This window comes from Hyla sarda, unplaced genomic scaffold (genome assembly GCF_029499605.1).
Source record: "Hyla sarda isolate aHylSar1 unplaced genomic scaffold, aHylSar1.hap1 scaffold_734, whole genome shotgun sequence".
Lineage (NCBI taxonomy): Eukaryota > Metazoa > Chordata > Amphibia > Anura > Hylidae > Hyla > Hyla sarda.
In genome coordinates this window covers 112,309-125,123 of record NW_026610756.1, presented here as the reverse complement: position 1 = coordinate 125,123, position 12,815 = coordinate 112,309, and positions in this window count along the sequence as shown.

The following is a 12,815-nucleotide window of genomic DNA, read 5'->3' as shown; positions in this document are numbered from 1 at the left end:
GGAGTACAGAGCAGGGAACATTCCCCATGTATGTATATAAAGAGCCCAACATCAGCAGAAGATCCCTTCATTGGGATTCCATTGGCAGAAGACACCAGTCTGAGATGTTCATGGAGAGGACGAGCATAGGATGAAGTGATGTAATGTACACCCCCCCCCACCCCCCCCATATTTATCCAGCCGAACAATATATTTACACAGAACTGCATTGGATAACAGTATGGGGGAAACTATCCCATTGACCAGCAGCAGAGTATCTAACGTAGAACATCCTGGCATAAGGCCTGATTGACTTATGCCAGGACAACATTTAAAGGGGAACTCTGGCCCCCTCCCATAGACATGAATGGAGGGGGTGTGGTGTGACGTCACATCCCCAGTCCCGGAAACCCGGAGGTTTCCGAAACTGGAGATGAAGCAGCCGCATATAATGCGGGTGCTGCAGGGAGATCGCGGGGGGTCTCAGCACTGGGCTCCCCGCGATCAGACATCTTATCCCCTATCCTTTGGATAGGGGATAAAATGTTTCTGCCCGGAATAGCCCTTTGAATTATTTTAATCCATGGGTGAACGTGAGACATTTGCAATTAGACCGCCCCCATTTAAAGCTTCCTATGGTTTGGGGGAGGGTTAAAGTGCCAGGTTGCATTTTCATGGTTTTTAGTTTGCTGGGAGCTGGATGGTTGTTCAAGGAACGACTCTTTCTGAAGGTGATCTGTGGTTTGTTTGGAAGAATGTTTAAAAAAGATGGAGAAGTAGAGTGTTGCAGTGGCACTCACCTCTTGATTCCCAGCCTTCTGGCTAGTATCTGATACATTTTATAGATCCGGCTCGATGTCCGGCCAGTAAACCTGCACACATTCACTTATTTATTTCTTTTTGTTCACTGTCACTTTTTGCGTGTTGTGTTGTACACAGGATTGTCAGGGTGTGGTGGCCCTTCTGGGTGTCCCTCCTGACGGTCCAGGGGAGGTGTGCGTGGCCATCAGGTTCCGCACCTCGCTGCAAAAACTCTGGGTACTCCTGCACGGGCAGGGAACCGATCCTTAACGGCTCTGTGGACAGATACCTTGGCCTAGGGGACAGAAACGCCTAGGAGGATGCTGAGAGCATTTGTGGTCCCTTAGGCGAAAAGGGTTATTGAACCTATAACCTTGCAGGTGCCTTTCAGCCCGGAGGGGAAGGGTAAGGTTTGTTGGGGCCTCTCTCCTTTCGGAGAAGGGCTTGCGATAGACCGCATCTTTTGTGCACGTTTTTTTTTTTTGTGTAACACGTTTGCACTTTTTCCTGTACTTTGGGTTATTCGAGAGCACGTTCCTCGGCTCTTAAGAGTGTTCCAGTGCTTCTGAATGACACCACGGATAGCTTTGTTATCTGCGGAATAAGCAGTTCTTAAAGGACATGAAAGCTCTTTATCTTGGCTTCTCTGAGTGTTATTGGCCCGAAGCAACTTCTCTTATTTAAGGTATCAGCTTTATCAAGACTATGTTGAATAGGTGGTTTTGGATAGCCCTTAGCTATAAACCTGTTCTTAAGAATTTGACCTTGCGTCTGGTAATCTTCTTGCTTGTTGCAATTTCTCCTTTTAAACTGGTTGAACGGAATGTTTATGAGCCATTTGTTATAATGGGAACTAGTATAGTCGAGATAGAGCTGTCACTATCCACGGTTTGAAAAAAAGTTCTAGTATTGATTTCTTTCTACGTGTTGGGGAATACCAAATGAATCTAAGAATGTGTGAACTTAAGACCCCAAGTGATATGGTTGAGGGTATTGAGGAAGGTATGGAGATTTTTTTTTTTTACTTCCATCCCAAATATTAAAAATGTCGTTGCTGTACCTTTTGTATGTCACACAATTTTGGAACAGAGTGTTGGAGTAGATGAACATAAGTTTATTAAGGACCATTAATAGATTTGCAAAACTCGAGGCAAAATGACTCCCTATAGCAGATCTGTGTTTTTGTATGTACATCTGAATTCAAAATAGTTGTGTCTGGGTATGGAATGAATACTTTCTATTCTAGCTCTAATAACTACTTCTTGGAAACAAGCGGACCAAGCGCCACTCCAATGCACCATTTTTCCTCTTCATTTCTCAGAAGGTTACGTAAAGGCCGTGCACCCTAAAGTACATTATGAGTAAGTTTTGTGCTGGATGAAAATGTATGGAAATATGTCCTCCAAACCCACCTCAAGCAACAGAGTGGTGGTCAAAAGAAGGGTTCATAACCATATTAGAATACTCTATACTCAGTATTCTCATTCCCAGGTAAATAATAGCAAAACCTTTATTAAAATGGAGACTCCTCCCAACGTAGAAAGGACGTTATGAGTGTTTGGCCTACTGGACCAAGGGCAACATTATGTGAGATAAGTTGGTTATGTATATGGAAATGTGCACACATCATAGGGGCTCTCTAGATGTTGAAAAACTTCAACTCCCAGCATGCATTGGCTGTCCGGGCATGGTGGGAGTTGAAGATTTACAACAGCTGGAGGGACACAGTTTGATACCACTGTCACTGAATGTTTCCCATCTTATCCCACTACTCCACGACATGTAGGATAGGCCATCAAGTCGGCAATATCCAGATCTTTAAGGCGTTTCCTTGTAGTGCAGTAGTGGTATCTGTCACGTCTGCAGGTCCATAGAAACAAGGATGCGAAACCAGGTGCCAGTCATTACATGCTGGGAGTTGAAGTTTTGCAACATCTGGAGAGAGACAGTTTGAGACCACTGTTAGAATGTTTCCCATCCTATCTCACTACTCTGCGACATGTGGGATAGGCCATCGAGTCGGCAATATCCAGATCTTTAAGGCGCCTCCTTGTAGTGCAGTAGTGGCACCTGTCACGTCTGCAGGTCCGTAGAAACATTTGGAGAAATGGAAACCAATGCTCCATTTAACGTGAGTGCAGGAAGTTTTCTTGCTAGATGCGAAACCAGGCGCCGGTCATTACAGTTTAGGATCTGGCAAACAAAGGCCTTGTGGTGCTTCAGGTGGTGACTTGGCCGGCGGGGACCCTGTGTGCCAGAGAGAAGGCAGCAGATAACTACAAATATTCTTCAGCTGCTATTCCATAAAAGTTCCAGGCTCCTGCCCCTCCACGGGGGTGGGGGCCCATTACTATAGGATTATTTTGGGACCCCTCATGATCTCTATTGTGGCGCCCCAGACATTCAGTGCACAGAGCGAACTTTGCTCCGTGCCAGATGACTTCACGGCCTCGTCTCCTCCAATAGACTTACACTGAGGGGACCTGGCCAGTGTTCTAAATAAATGCCGGGTGCTGTAGGGAGATTGTGCGGATAAGGATAAGATGTCTAGGGACTGACTTCCCCTTTAACCTCTTAAGGACCGAGGGCGTATCCATACGCACGTGGGAAATCCCGGTCCCCACCGCTAGCCGGTTGGGGACCGGAGCCGGATGCCTGCTGAAATCATTCAGCAGGTACCAAGGCACATCGCCCCCCCATGTCGGCGATCAGAGAAAATCGCATGTCAATTCAGACATGTGATTTTCTCCAATTCCGGGCTGATCGGGTCTCTAGTGACCCGATCGCCCGGAAAATAGGGCTGATCGGAGTTGTCAGCAACACCCCCGATCAGCCTAAAGGATTGGAGTGAGATCGCAAAGCTGCGATCTACTCCTATCCCCTGCCATTACTCGGAACGGAGTTCTGACCAATGGCAGCGCAGGACAGGGGGTTGTCATGGCAACCCCCCGTTCTGCCCGCCCCTGGATCTCGAGGGGCTCTGGGAAGAAGATGGAGGCCGTACCTGCAGGAGAAGATGCCTGGGGACCTGGGATCTTCACTGGAGCCTGCAGGATCCTGATGAGGTAGGGAATCGACAGTGGGGGGGGGGGGGGGGGGGGTAATTGAAAGTGAAAGTAAATCTATCTTTACTGTGGCAACCACTAGGAGGGCCAAACTGCAACTCCCAGCATGCCCAGAGAGCCAAAGGCTGTCTGGGCATGCTGGGAGTTGTAGTTTTGCAACATCTGGAGGGTCACAGTTTGGAGACCACTGTTACAGTGGTGCCCAAACAGTAGCCCTCCAGATGTTGCCAAACTACAACTCTCAGCATGCTTTGACTGCCCAGGCATGCTGGGAGTTGTAGTTCTGTAACATCTGTCCCTTCAGATTTCGCAATTTTCATGACCTTTTTGAAAATTGCTGCTCTACTTTTGAAGCCTTCTAATTTTTTCAAAAAGCAAAAATATCTCCATTTTATGATGCCAACACAAAGTGGACATATTGTGTTTGTGAAGAAAAATAAAATGTATTTGGAATATCCATTTTCCTTACAAGCAGAGAGCTTCAAAGTTAGAAAAATGCAAAATTTTCATGAAATTTTGGGATTTTTCACCAAAAAAGGATGCAATTAACGCCGAAAATTTACCACCAAAATAAAGTAGAATATGTAACGAAAAAACAATCTCAGAATCAGAATATTCGGTAAAAGCGTTTTTGCGTTATTAATTTGTAAAGTGACGGTGGTCAGAATTGCGAAAAAGGGCTCAGTCCTTAAGGTGAAAAAGGGCTGCGCCCTTAAGGGGTTAAGGACTAGACACATTTTTGTTGTAGCACTTTCGTTTTTTTTTTCCTTCTCACCTTTTAATAGCTGTAACACTTTTATTTTTTAATTTACACACCCATATGAGGGCTGGTTTTATACGGGACCAATTATACTTTGTAATGTCTTCATTCCTTTTTCCATAACATATGCTTCAAATCGGAAGATTTGAGGTGGGTTTCTTTCTTTTGCCATTCATGGTGCGGTCAAACTAACATATATAGAGCATGGATCTGCACTTTTCTTGGGGCTAAATGACTGTGGTGTGAGTCCACCATAACGCTGCTGGTTTCTTTTTGTGAAATGGCTATTTCCTGTTGGAGTTCCCTCCCTCCAACTACAAGTCCCAGGATTTCTTGTTTGTAAGTGTGAGGTCACTTTTCTCCCTCCCACACATCAACCACCCCACCCATTGCAGCACAGCTGAGTTCCCTTCCGTACATGCTGTCGTTGAAACTACAATTCAGTGGTTGCTCAAGCCATTGAAGCACAGACAAGCTCCCTCTGAACACCTGAATAGTGATGTAATGTCTCCGGCTGCACTGCAACCTGGGAAAACCTGAGATGACACATTTTGTATGCTGCTAAAAATAAACAAGGGCAAAAATCACAGAAGAATTATGAGACCACAAAACACAAGGACAGACCCTATATTATGGACTACATTAACTTTACAGCCCCTGTTGCATAGAAAATTTGTGATCAGCTGTATGCATGCAGAGTCTGGGACTGGGCCGCTGCCAAAATTCAAATGCTAAGTCAGTGCATCCCAACCAGGGTGCCTCCAGCTGTTGCAAAACTACACCTCCCAGCACGACATGCTGAGAGTTGTAGTTTTGCAACAGCTGGAGGCACCATGGTTGGGAAACACTGTGCTAAGTAATAATGGGGGGGGGGGGGGGCGGAAAAAACAAACAAACAGATTTTTACCTCTCTTCCACATATCCTGCTCTCCTCCGAGCGGTCCCAGTATATTCTCTGTACTCCCAGCTCGTTCCTGGACCTTTCCAGCTCAGCCAAACATAGGCTGCAGCGGTGTCATGTGTCAGGTCAGTGATTGCCTGAGCAGGAAGGTCCTGTAAGTCCCATAAGACACAGGAGAAGGCACGGAGGAGAACGGGATTTAAAGGGGTACTCCGGTGGAAAACATTTTTTTTTTTTTTTTTTTTTTTTTTATTAACTGGTGCCAGAAAGTTAAACAGATTTGTAAATTACTTCTATTAAAAAATCTTAATCCTTCTAGTACTTATTAGCTGCTGAATACTACAGAGGAAATTATTTTCTTTTTGGAACACAGTGCTCTCTGCTGACATCATGACCACAGTGCTCTCTGCTGACATCTCTGTCCATTTTAGGAACTGTCCAGAGCAGCATATGTTTGCTATGGGGATTTTCTCCTACTCTGGACAGTTCTTAAAATGGACAGAGATGTCAGCAGAGAGCACTGTGCTTGTGATGTCAGCAGAGAGCTCTGTGTTCCAAAAAGAAAATAATTTCCTCTGTAGTATTCAGCAGCTAATAAGTACTAGAAGGATTAAGATTTTTTAATAGAAGTAATTTACAAATCTGTTTAACTTTCTGGCACCAGTTCATAAAAAAAAAAAAAAAAAAAAAAAAGTTTTCCACCAGAGTACCCCTTTAAATTGTAAAGAAAGAAATTTACCACCTCCAAACCTAATTTGTGTTGGATGTTATAAAGGTGTTTGGCAGGAAACAAATATCATTGAGCCTGACGACAGTGTTGCGCGTGTCTTTGATGAAAGACGGTAAACTCGAAACATATAGTGTCAATATCTCATCTACTTAATTGCTGATTTCCCGAGATGATCAATTGACCGGGAATCGGGTTCCTTTGTTTATGCATTTTGGGCAATGCATAAAATGTTGCCAAAACAGGTTTAGGGTTAAAGGGGTACTCCACTGGAAAACATTTTTTTTAAATCAACTGGTGCCGGAAAGTTAAACAGATTTGTAAATTACTTCTATTAAAAAATCTTAATCCTAATAGTACTTATTAGCTGCTGTTATGATCCACAGGAAGTTCTTTTCTTATTGAATTTCCTTTCTGTCTGACCACAGTGCTCTCTGCTGACACCTCTGTCCATTTTAGGAACTCTCCAGAGCAGGAGAGGTTTGCTATGGGGATTTGCTCCTCCTCTGGACAGTTCCTAAAATGGACAGAGGCGTCAGCAGAGAGCACTGTGGTCAGACAGGAAGGAAATTCTAAAAGAAAAGAACTTCCTGTGGATCATACAGCAGCTGATAAGTACTGGAAGGATTAAGATTTTTTAAAAGAAGTAATTTACAAATCTTTTTAACTTTCCGGCACCAGTTGATAAAAAAAAAAAAAAATGTTTTCCAGTGGAGTACCCCTTTAAACATGACCCTGTACTCATTGGTTTGTGCATCTGTTAGGATTCCTTTTAATTCAAGTAGATATTTTTCTGTAGGGTTATGGTGAAGGTGGATATACGTGTTAGGATCCTCTAGAAGTCGGAGTGCCATTTGTTTGTAGTCCTCTCTATTCATTGTGACAATATTGACCCCCTTATCGGGGGGCTTCACCACCATTGCAGTATTTTGCTTTCTTTTCATTAGGTGTCAGATTGTCATGAACCTCGTATGTCGGCTCATTGGTTACCATCGTGACAAATGTGTCAATATTATTAAACTGACTAAAGGGGGGGGGGGGGGGCGTTGTTTTTGTGTGTTTGACTTTGGCTTCATGTGAGAGTACGGTGGCACAGGTGTCATGACTCCCGTGGTAGTTGCTGTAAATCGGATAGGACTTGTTCATCATTGTGGATTATTGTCTCTTGCTTTATGTACTTTATGAAGGGCCAACTTCCTGGCAAACAAATTGATATCGGCCTTTTGGCTAAGATCAAGTGTAGTATCTGTTCTTATCAGTTTCATGCCGGTGGAGAGACACGCCAGTGTGGGGATGGATGCTGCATGGGGGAGCAGGTGTACCGGGCGTTCCGGGGCCACATAACCAGCTCAATGGCTGACCTGATTTGACCTGTTTCCTCAGGGTCTCGCCATGAGGTAGAGGGGTGTAGAGATGAGGTACTTCTGTACCTCGGGGAGTGGTGACCCTGAGGTGCCGAAACTCACTGGGTGTTATAACTCACTGAGTGAACGCTCTGCACCATTACTCTTCACTTTTGGCACTCACCCTTGGTATCCCGGCCTTCTGGCTAGGATCGGGGAAATTTTTATAGATCCGTCCGGATGACCGGGCAGTATATCTGCACTCTTCCACTAATTTATTATTTTTTTGTTTGTCACTGCGCCACGTTTGTATCTTTATTTGTACACAGGATTGTCAGGATGCGGTAGCCCTTCTGGGTGTCCCTCCTGGCGGTCTAGGGGAGGTGTGTGTGGCCATTAGGTTCCTCACCTCCCTGCAACCCCTGGACATCTTGGCTTCGGTCGAGATGCCATCAGTATACGGCTCCTCGGCTGATACCTTGGTTAACACCTAGGTTGAAACCAGGAGCATTTTCGGCCCCTTAGTAGCTTCAGTGAAAAGGGGCATCGAACCTGGATCCTTGCAGGTGCCTTTTAGCCCGTAGGTGAGGGGTAAGATTTGTTGGGGGGGGGGGGTCTCTCTCCTGTTGGAGAAGGGCTTAGCAATAGACCGCACCCTTTGTAAACGTTTTTTAGGGGTATCTTTGGGTGATAGAGAGCACGCGCCACAGCTCTTAAAAAAAAACAAAAAAAAAAAAAAATTGATATCCTTTACCCATATAAAGGAATCATATGGTGGTGTAGATGTAAGTGTGACCGATGACAAATTGCATATCCCATCCCTCACTTATGTTCTCTGGATGGATACGCCCACCGTTCTCTGTTGCGCAATTGTAGGCCTCCCCCTAAAAAAGGAATTTGTGCATTGATGGTATTCTGTATCGGAGCTGCTGTAGGAATGATCGGTTGCGCTATTTGCGTAGATGAAACCTAAGATACTGCCGAAGAGGGTAATCCGGTGGGGATGCTTCCCATTATGCATGGCAGCTCACTGTTGGGATTGCCTGTGGGATAAGATTGATTTGTTCGAGTGGGGGGGGGGGGGGTTGCGAGTTGGTCGGAGGATGCGGTTGTGTTCTTGATCGCCCACCATTTTGGTTTGATTTTTTTTATAGTTGGGTTTGTGTTTATTTTTATATTTTTCGTTATATGGTAATGGAGCGTGTTGGACAACAGCACTGGCTGACTCCGATTCTGATATGTCAGTGTATCTTTGGTAATTATTTATTGGTGGTCTATTCACCTAATTCACCTATTTGACCTTGATCAAAATCCCTCTTATCCCTTATATTTTTTGTTTTTTCTCTCCTTAAAGGGGTACTCCGCTGGTCAGCGTTTGGAATAAACAGTTCTGAACACTGGAGCCGGGATCTCGTGATGTCATAGCCCCGCCCCATCATGACATCATGCCCCGCCCCCTCAATGCAAGTCTATGGGAGGGGGCATGACAGTCGTCATGCCCCCTCCCATAGACTTGCATTGAGGGGGGCGGGGCTATGATGTCACAAGCTCCCGACATCGGCTCCAGCATTCGGAACTGTTTGTTCCAAACGCTGAGCAGCGGAGTACCCCTTTAAAAGCGATCCTGGATCGGAGTAAATTTGAGCACTTCTTTAATTTGTATATATAGGAAATCTTGGGTATTTTTGGGTCACCCAGGTGACTTTTTGTAGTATATTGTTCATTGGTTTACCCACCATATCCTGGTCTTTGTGATCTGTATAAATGATAAAATGATCATATATACTAGGGATCGACCGATATCGTTTTTTTAGGGCCGATACCCATAATCGGTGCAGGTTAGGGCCGATAGCCGATAACTGATACCGATATTCCGGTATAAGTTATCTGCTATTTAACCCCCTGCGACACCGCTGCAGATTATTGATTTAAAGCGGGTGCTTTAAATCAATGATCTGCAGTGGCTTTTGCGGGGCCATAGGCCGCCGCCGCCAACACCCACTTCTCTCCCCTACCTGTCAGGGTGGTCTGGGACATCCATCCATCGTTCCTGTAGTGTCCGGGGGCGTTCCGGGTAGAGGGTGGTCCGGTCCGGGCTGTCCTTCTTCTCCGGCGGTCATCTTCTCCACTCCGGGCAGGCTCCGGCCTAGTACGCTGCATAGACGCCGCTGCGCAGCGACGCACCTGACGTCGCGGCGTAGCGGCGTCTATGCAACGTACTAGGCCGGAGCCTGCCCGGAGTGGAGAAGAAGACCGTGGGAGAAGGACAGCCCGGACCGGACCACCCTCTACCCGGAACGCCCCCGGACACTACAGGAACGATGGATGGATGGCCCGGACCACCCCCATTACGGATAAGTTTAATTTTTTTATTGACTCGGAGGGTGGGGGAGAGGCCCGACCGGTATAGCGGTATGGGCAAAAATCCATACCGGTATACCGCCTAGCATCACGGGGGGTGCGACGCGGTGCGGCGGGTCAAGGGGGTGGCGGTGCGGTGGGGGCGGGGCATTATCGGCTCATCGGCAAGATAATTGCCGATACCGATAATGCCCAAAATCGTGATTATCGGACGATAATATCGGCCATACCGATAATCGGTCGATCCCTAATATATACATATAACAAGTACAATATACTTAATATCAAAGGGGGAGATTTATCAAAACCTGTCCCGAGGAAACATTGCCCAGTTGCCCATAGCAACCAATCAGATTGCTTCTTTCATTCTGCAGAGGCCTGGACATGTTTTGATAAATCTCCCCCATACTGCCCATTTGGGGCCAGAAATCTGCACTAGTGAAGTTCCAACACTGCGCCCTTCCAATTCTTCTGTATTTGCGCCTTCCTTATTACTGGGGGTTGGGGTTTACTAGGGTCGCTATTGGGCGGAGGTTGTAGATAAGGCTCCATTACACTATGCGTTTTCATCCGTTATTAAACGTCCGTTTTCTGTTAAAAAACAAATGTATAATAACGGATGAAGTAACGGGCGGTAACGACTGAATAATGTCCATCAAAATAACGGGCATAGTCATCAGTTAAGACCCATTATAACATCCCTCATGTACGGCCGTAACACCTCTGCCTACAGACTCCCACAGCTGGGACTACTACTACTCCCATCATTGAACAGACTTGTTTCCATGATGGGACAATAGTTCCCCGGCTGCGGGAGTCTGACGGTGGCTGGGGAGGCTACATTAGTGTTTGTACTACTACCCCCATAATGGAATAGGCTCCGTTCCATGATGGGGGTAGTAGAACAGGGGCTGAGGGATTGATTGCACCGGGTCTCATTTCTGAGACCCAATGCGATCAGAAGTTATTAAGCAGGGGAATGGGCGGCATTGTTCGCAACCCTGCGATGTATCGTATGTTTTTACTTTCATTTTTGAATCCCTGGCGGGAGCCCTGAATGTCCGGTATTGAGGAGCCAATCAGGGCTCCCAGCGAGGTTTTTAAAATGAACATTGTGAGTGGCAGCGGGGGCCATATATATATAAAAAGTGCTCTGGGCCCAAGATATGTAGCCCTACGGGGGGGGGGGGGGGGGGGAAGACATGTAGCCTATATATCTAGCCCCTCAGCACATTTATAATATGCACCCCGCAGCGCATTAATAAAGATATGACACCTGTCAGTGCATGTGTGTGTGTGTGTGTGTATATATATATATATATATATATATATATATATATATATATATATATATACATACACACACACACATACCCCACCCTGCAGCGCATTAATGAAGATATGACCTCCGCTGGCGCATTTATAAATATATACTTCCGCAGTGTATGTATACTATGCCCACTGCCAGTGCATTTATAAGTATATCCCCCAACCCACCCCCGCTGGCGCATTTATAAATATATGTCCCCGCCGGCGCATTTGTCATATTATGCCACCGCAGCACTATATGTGAAAAGTATTTCTATCAGTAGCCGGCCGGCCCAATGATGCTGATAGAAATACTTTTCACATATAGTGCTGCGGTGGCATGATATGACACCGGCAGGGGGTATATATTTATAAAGGTCAAATGTTTATTAATGCACTGCGGGGGGTATATATAAATGCGCCGGTGTGGGGTCATAGCTTTATTAATGCACTTCGGGGGGTATATATTTATAAATGCGCCGACGGGGGGGGGGGGGGGTCATATGTTTATTAATGCACTGCGGGGGGTATATATAAATGTGCCGGCGTGGGGTCATATCTTTATTAATGCACTGCAGGGGGGGGATATATTTATAAATGCACTGGCGGGGGTCATATCTTTATTAATGCGGGGGGGGGGGGCTAGATATATAGGCTATATGTCTGCCCCCCACAGCGCTTTTAATATAGATATAGCCCCCGCTGCCACTCACAATGTTAATTTTAAAAACTCCGCCAGGAGCCCTATTTGGCTCCTCAGTACTGACCATTTAGGGCTCCCCGCGGGGGATTCAAAAATGTTAAAACACACAATACAAAAGTTAAAACACATGATATATCGCAGGGTGGCGGAGCATGTCGCCCGCTCCCCTGTTTAATAACTTGTGATCGCATCGGGTCTCAGAAGTGAATCCCGGTGAGATCAATCCCTCAGCCCCTGTACTACAATCCCCATCATGGAACAGACTCTGTTCCATGATGGGGAAAGTAGTACAGACACTAATGTTGCCTCCCAGCCACCGGCAGACTCCCGCAGCCAGGGAATTACTACTCCCATCATGGAAACGTCTGTTCAATGATGGGAGTAGTAGTAGTCCCTCAGCACTGCAGGAGTCGCTGATGTCACCTCTTCTGAGCTCAGAAGTAATAACGAATATTATAAACCGGGTGCAGACGATGACATACAGGTTCATCCATCACCCATAGACGTCAATGTTAAAAATAACGGCCGTTAATTTACCCGTTTCTTGTGACGGAAGAAAAATTAGTGCATGTGCCGTGTTTTCTTCCGTCATAATTAACGTCCGTTATTCATGACCGGTTATAACGGATCATAACGGATAATCAAAAAATCCCACAGACTTGAAAGGGATTTTGTAACAGACGTTTAGTATCAGTTTTTAAGGCTTTTCTAATGGAAGTTTATAACGGATCTTTTCAGGAAACAACTTTATAGTGTGAAAGGGGCCTAAGGCGCCATCTACACAAGAAGAGGTCCGAGCCAAAGCAAAGAAAACATCTTTATTTTTCAGTTTTAGCCAAAACAGAACCAGAGCTGAAGAATCGGGGC